The sequence below is a fragment of the Vanellus vanellus genome (assembly GCF_965231255.1).
Source record: "Vanellus vanellus genome assembly, chromosome: 16".
In the NCBI taxonomy this organism is placed as follows: Eukaryota; Metazoa; Chordata; class Aves; order Charadriiformes; family Charadriidae; genus Vanellus; species Vanellus vanellus.
The window spans coordinates 16008280-16016189 of record NC_138921.1 but is presented as its reverse complement, the minus strand read 5'-3'; positions in this window follow the sequence as shown (position 1 = coordinate 16016189).

Sequence of the window (7910 nt, the reverse complement as noted above, 5' to 3'; positions counted from 1 at the left end):
AGGTGCCCCTGCTCTGGCAGGGGGTGGGACTGGATGAGCTCCAGAGGGCCCTTCCAACCCTGACCAGTCTGGGATTCTGTGATTCAGGTAAGGAGACAGCAGGGAGCCGCCTTGGTGTCCACTCAAGAGGACGGTCCCACCAGCCCCAGTGTCCTCCTGGGCTGGAGAGGACAAACCAGTTTACCACAGGAAACTGCAGCCGCTGCAGGGGCGGATGAACACACGAGCATGCCCCAACTGCATCAGCCTGCATCCGAAAGCACTCACACAACACCTTTAACACTGCTACATCCTAAGGGTCCACACTGCTCTACTCAAAAAAAAACTTTAAATCATAAATGTTTAATTTTTCCATGTGCAGTGGAGTACGTCCCAAGTCCCACGGTATAAAACATTCTCATAAATTCGATCAGGCACTACATCCTCCCTGTTGCTATGCAACCCAGGGCTGTCTCAGCCATATGTGTTTGCTCTACCTCTTCCACCGGGATGCGATAAGCAACAACCAATTATATTCCTAATGTTAAAAACTGACAACGTTTACCTTACCAAACACGAGTTGTTTTTAGAGGGTGACCGGTTTAATTCCCCATCTTTTCACAGCTTCCCAGCTTGAGGCACAGGCCTGAATCCCACCCCCCCCCCTCCAAAAGACACTGAAAAAAAAGGTAGAAAAGCAGAGCCATGTCTGCAGAAATGACAGGAAGGGCGAGCGTCCCTTCCAGCCCCGAACCCAAGGGAACAAACGCCAAGAGCCGGTTGGGAACGGCTGGTACCCGAGAGAACTGGACGGGGAGGGCAGAGAGCATCCCCAGCGGCTGCACCCCGCGCACCGCCCACTCACCCGCTCCCCTTTAAAACCCTTTACGCTACACCCACGACAGACCTGATCACCGCTCCCGAGGCCCTGCCGATAGGAAACCAGCCTTAATCTTCGGAACAAAACTCTTTGCTTCAGTACTATATTTGAATCAAATCCAAACAAAACTAAACCCACTATATTTAACACAGATCCCTTTGAAACACGTACATGCCTTATGCTCGGGAAAAAATAATTTCACCTTAATTAAAACACCCAAACTGCACAGCAGAGCTAACCACTACGAACGATTTGACAAGTGGGTTAGCGCAGAGCTGAGAGGGATCCTCCTTGCCATGCCAGCGCAGAACATTCACTGTAAACAGCAAAAAAGGAGCCAGAGGCAAACATTGCCAGTGAGTTCAATGATTTACTCGCGTTCAAACAGCGTGTTCCCAGCAACACCTTTCCAGCCGAAACCTGAACCCCCAAGAGGCTGAATACTATCACAGCTCCCCAGACTCCATCATTTTCACACCTTTTGAACATACAAAATGACTTGCCCTGCCTGCTGGTCTTTAGCTAGTCGCTGGAACGGGTCGTTCGCTCGTAACCCCAGCTCTGCCGTGCCTCGCAGGAGCTGGGTCCGCCCAGAGTCTTAACAATTTGAGAGGCAGCAACACTAAAGAGAGACCCAAAGTCAACCCTGAGCTGACTCTGGCCACAACAGAATGTGGCCAAATTAATCCAGATTAAGTTAGTTTTGCCAGGAATCTGGTTACCATCGTGCTATGCAATCTACTCCCTGCTTTTGCAGTGACTCTCTGTGAAGGTGCCCTCCTCGCTCCATTCAGGATTTCAAAGACATTTTTGAGTTTGTCATTTTTTTATACCCTGAAAATAGAGCTGCTATGACTTGCTGCGAACACTCACCACGCACAGATCATGTGGTTTCAGTGCAAGGCTGCAGACAGAGCAGAGGTTGACTTGATGTGCAAAATGCAGCCAAGAACCAAGTTCTAAATATATACCTTGTTAGGGCTGAGTGAGCCCGACAGCACCTCCTCTGAGAAGTGGGGAAGTAGAAAACCAAAGTGGAGCAGAGGAAATACTTGGGAACACCTTTAAAATCCCTCCTGTGTCAACACACTAAATTCTCTTTTCAGCCTTAGGCAGTCAAACTAAAGAGAAATGAAACCCCGAGAACCCAAACGCAGGAGGATGAGAGCCAGGGGCACGCCAGCTTGTCCATCAGGGACATTTTGAGCGGCATCGCGCTGTTGTCCCTCCGAGACCGAGGAATCCGCGCTCTCCCGGAGGGCACATGCAGCTCTCATCAGCGTTAATACCAGCTGGCACTAGGAGCGGAACAGGATCCCTCGTCTCCAACATCGCAAGAGACACAAGCCAGAACACAGCAATTTTACACTGTTATGCTAGGAAGCCAATATATTTGCTTTTTTTTTAAAAGCTGCATGCTTGAAATCAACACCTCCCACTTGATATACTTTATTTCACAGCTCTTCTGCACAGTTAACGTTTTTGCATATAAGCCACAAGTTAAACTTCAAACAAACATTCCTGGGAAAAAGGGCTCTTTAACATCTAGATTTAAGGACGTACAGAAAGCGATACCATTTCTTGACAACAAGTGAATAACAAACAGACTTTGGAAACTGTGCACTGCTCGTCTAAACAAAAATCTCAGACAACTCGGAAGATACTTTAGAAAGGAGCAGTGAAAATACACACAGGCCAAGGAAACACCACTAGTACTTCTTGAAACTATCACAACGTTGCAAAATTTCCCTAAAAATGGATTGCCAGTGTCCACTTGTGTTCAGGGATGTTTTTGTTGAATGCAATTCATTCTCCTCTGAAAGCTAACTGCTATCGCTTTGTGCTTTAAAAAAAAAAAAAAAAAAGCAAGGTGAATGAGCACAAAATGACGAGCTCTAAATGTATTTATGTTCTTTTCTTATGCTCTAAGAACATGGTAAAAATCAACTCCTTGCAGCCAGCCTAAATAAAATCACAGAGTAAAGTCGTCCAAGTGATTATTCCTGTCAAAATAACAAGGGAACAACAAAGGCAGCCTACTAAATACCCATCCCTACAGTCGTATGGCCCAGATTTATGCTGCCAGCTATGTTCATGGCCTGTTAAACCACAGAAAAGTTATTAAGAATGAAAAAGCACAAACTGTTTCAGTATTGGCCCTTGTATCTTCATTAATTAAACTGAACAGCTTTACTCCTCTCCCCCCATCCTGAAACAAGACAAACAACTCATTTTTAAAAGCACGCTTTCTGCAAACATGCTTCACGCTACCGTAACAGCTCTCCAGAAATTTAAAGATAAAATTCCATTCACTGATGGTACAGTAAAAAAAAAAATATTTTTGAAAGCAATTTATTGGGCTTTCAGTGGATATTAGGACAAAACAGTTCAGCAACTGTTTGTTGTAGGGTCTGTATCAAAATAGCCAAGCTCTGAATAAAAATGTCAACTTGTACTAATTTCATTTTACAAACAGTTTGTTGAAGGATGTTCACCATAAAGGACAAACGTTTGCAGACAGACCTTGGGTAAAACCAAAAGAGATACTACAGATCAATGCTCTTTTACAAGCAGAGGTACAATCCCAGGCGATGCGCAGGTGAATGGCGCGTGTATAACTCGAACCAGGCTCCTCTCGGTCCCTCACCTGCTCTCCAGCACACAAAGGGAACAGTGAGAGCCCACCAACTTCCCCAGGAAACAAGCTGACCGCACAAGCGTGTATCGGCTTAGAGGGACGATGGGAATTTCAGGCTCTAGTGGAGGATGATAGGGAAAAGGGCTGCAGGATGCAGCAAAACCCCTCGGAAGGACTAAGTGCCCTCCCAGCACGCCTGGGACTTGTGCAGTCAAACACAATACTCCATTTCCATCTTTATTTTGGAACTATATTAAAATTGAATCCAAACAAAATAACTGATGCTGTCATATCAAGCTTGAATGAAAAGACCACTTTCATCAACTGACCAGTACCATAGAAAACAAAACACAATGAAGTGCACTTTGCTGTGATTTTTAACACAGAGCAGAACAACTCCTGTAAAACGCAGGGACTGCTTGCAGCCCCAGCGGCCACAGAATCAATTGTTTCTGTCCTATTTCAAAATCTTCTCCCAAAGAACCTGAAACACCTCTGAGGTTTTCCAAGGCTTTGTTGTCCATGTTACCACTCTGGGAGTAGTTAAACTTCTTGCAAAGAAACAAACTGCACACTTTTTTAGCAGCGTAAGGGGACAGCGAAGGAACCGAGAGTATTAACCACCCTGGTTTTATTGCCTGGCAACAAACTTGGAGATCTAGAACTAATGGTGTTGGCCACGCAAGCAGATATCACACCTATAATAGAAAGAGGACTGGTATTATCATGATTAAAACAGAGGCGGCGTTTAATGAAAGTATCTCTGCTCCTCTTACAACAAAGACACCAAGCTGATGACATGAGACAGAAAATGGAAAAAAGCCTCAATAAAAATGTCTGGGAGAAAAATTAACTTCCATTTAAAAGGTTTGACTGTAAGGCAAAAACTTCTGCAAGCTCAGCTACAGATTCCCAGATCTGATATTAATATGCCAGAATAATTTAGACTAGATATAAAGGAAGAAATTCTCTACAATGAGGTATAGTGCAACACTGGCCCGGGTTGCCCAGAGAGGTGGTCAATGCCCCATCCCTGGAAACATCCCCGGCCAGGTTGGACGGGGCTCTGAGCAACCTGATCTAGTTGAAGATGTCCCTGCTCATTGTAGAGCAGTTGGACTCGATGACCTTTAAAGGTCCCTTCCCACCCAAACTGTTCTATGATTCCATCAATTCTTAAAAACATGGCTATACTTTCTCTAGATTCAGGATCAGATTGCCCTGTGTTAGACATTTATTTATCTAGGTGTAATTTAAGGCATATGGATTTAAATTAAAAAAAAAAGGGGGGTATAAGAGATTTTATAAGGCACAAATGAAATTCACAATGTCCAGTGTATAAAGTCTGTTTCCCATACAAAAGCTAGAGGATTGCATTTTAAATAAGGTATATCCACTCAGATACACTGGTGGAATCGGCTGCAGAACTTCCTCTCTGTGGCGCTATAGAGTCGGAGCTGGGTCAGGACGTCAGCCCTGGCAGACATCGAATAGGAAAATGTGACAAGGTATGAACGGAATAACAAAGTGAACACGTAATCCCTGAGCTGTTAACAAGAACTGTTTAAAAAGAAAATTATTTCTTCTCTCTTGCAGCCTGGTTCCTACTTTTATGACCTCCAGCAAGGAAATAACCAATTACGTCAAATCCCTTTCACTCCAATCCCAGAGCTCCTCTGTAGCAGATAAAAATCTCTCTTACAGCCCAGAAAAAAATGCGATACCCATGAGCCCCTTCCCAGCTACACAGCTTGCAGTAGTTCCCAGCTAAAATATGTTGCAGTATGTTATCAATAAGGTGCTGACCTCCCAGTTTCCCCATGTTTAGAAAGATTGGGAACTGCACCTATGTCAGACCTGTGGAACAGCCCCGACTCTCCCCCTGCGGGACCCAGCAGGCAGCACGCACAGCATCAGCCCTTTGCCATAAAAGTTGCTACAAACATAGGATGGCAACTTAAGTACAGAACTAAACAGAAAACAAGACAATTTTTGAGACTGAGCTTTTTTTAGAAGTCGCAAATATATGAATAAATGGATGAATACTTTTAATTCCTCTACAAGATATCTGAAGCAGTGACAGGGGATCCATACAAACTGCAACCTATTATTTCCCTTGGTACTTAATGTGAAAGTCCACCGAAGTCACGAGAGGGGACAGACAGCTGCATCGATGCAGCGGAATGCGCTCTCACGCCTCCACTACCTTCAACCTCAGCAGCAAGTTCACTCACGCTATCTTAAATTGTGCTGTTTGACTTGAGTTTTGATGGGTTTCTTGGTCCTGTACAATCCAGCAGCCACCAGCGATAGCTGAGAGGGAGCTGAGCGCCGCCGGCCCTCGCCGGGTCGGGCGCGCGGCAGCATCTGGCTCAGAAGCCCGCGAGCCCACTCGCTCCTTGTTTTACAACTGCATCGCTGAAGCATCAGCACGGAGTGACTACTCTTCAGTACATCCCTAAAACAACTTAGAAGGCAGTTTACGATGAATTGTGTGCTTTATACTTATTCCATAGGTTTTTTTGTAGAAAAATGTTAGGAGCGCCAAGGACTAAGTAAAACCAGGACCATGTTCCAGCCAGATGGAAAATGCGATGGCAGAAAATAGGAACTTTCATAAGCGCCGAGACCTGAAGCTGGAGCACAGGTAAAGCCAAATTCATGTGTAAAGCCAAGCACATACAAAATCACTGCTGAAAGAGAGGAACAGCAGCTCCAGTGGCCGTCACCAGTGAATGAACTGGAAAGGTCACCCTGCGTCTCAGCATTTCTGCTCTGTAAGCAGTGCAGTGTAAGTAAGGAAAGTCATACAGTTGCCCTCTGCAGGTTCCACATTTCCATTTTTCCGTCTTCAATTTCTTTTAAACATGTTTCTTATTCAGATCATTCTAATAAAGCTAAAATATCAGCTTAAAAAAGAAACCAACAGAACTTCAGCACGCTAACACTGTAACACTGGTTACCAAATATTTTCCTCTTCATTCTTTTGTGCTCACTTGACGGTATTTTCTTTTCCAGTACAGCCAAGCAGGAGATTAATAGCAAGCTAGGACAAAAATGCTATAAGCATAACTGATAAAAAAGTACTGGAAATAGCCTGTACACAAACGCCACGCCTGCCCAAGGAATGCAACTATACCTTCAATCATCCAGTGAACAAACCTCTGTGAGGCCACATCAGAACTTTATGTATTTACAGTGAATAACTTCTTTGTTAAAAAAAAAAAAAAAAAAAAAAAAATCAACACAAAAACCATAAAAAACCACACACCACCCCAACATTTTGGCCAGTTCAGAGAGCAAGCAGTTCAGGATTCACTCACATACTGGTACCAAGGCTTTGGTCCCAATTACACTCAAGGAATCACAGTTCACCCACTTCCCATAGCTCAAGCGTTAGTCCGAAATCACCAGTTTCAAGTACAACTCAAATCACCAGTTTAGGCTCCTCTCCATGAAATAAAACAGAATAAACCGGAGCAGTTTACCTTTCACACACTATAACCTAAAACCAATGCTGCTTTGCAGTATTTGCTGGAACTAGAAACAGGGGCTGTCGAATAATGCCTGCAGGGGCACGGCAGACCCCGGCCCGGCTGCAGGAGCCCACCCGGGATGGGGCTTCTCCCTACACAACCAGCGCTTCCCCCACCGCTTTGCCACGCCATTTGACACAGACCGTCCCTCCTGAAAAACACCTACAGACTAGGAAAGGCGTTTAATGAAAAAGGGAGGGCGGGGGGCTCTGCGTGGCACACCGTCGCGGTGAACCAAGAGCTCTTCACCTTTCCTTTGCTCCCGTGAAGTTACACCCTGCCTCTGCCCCGCTACAGCCCTCACAAGTCACGCTGGTCATGTAACTTCTGTCTCATGACAAAGTATCAATTATACTGAGAATAAACACCTCCTTTTCAATAAAAGAAGAGACTAACGATCATTTACCATTGACTGCAGAGTGACAGCGCTTAACTCTTTTTACAAATTTAGCTTCTGGCATTACTGAATGATTACAAATACTGATGTGCAAAGTCACGCTGACCTGTGCTGTTTGAAATGACCCACGCAAGTGCAGCTTCAGACTAACTTTCTTCTTCTAATTTTACACAAACATTTGTCCTACCTTACTGCGTTGCTTTAACAAGGAACAACAACATTTTCCCCATGCCCCAAACCTTGATGAACTGCGTTCCCTGGCAAATGAAAACATCCACCTGCGCTGCAGAAAGAAACCAGCTGGGAGCAGGCAGACACACACCACTACCTGGAAGTGTTTCGGGGGCTATTTTTAAATTGAAAAGCAGACACGGTATAGGTTTTGTTATTAGATAAAATGCTGCGATAAAACCAAGAGGGGTTTGCATTGTATTCTCTACCTCGAGAGGCTCAAAAAGGTGGATAGCTTACAAGCTCAGG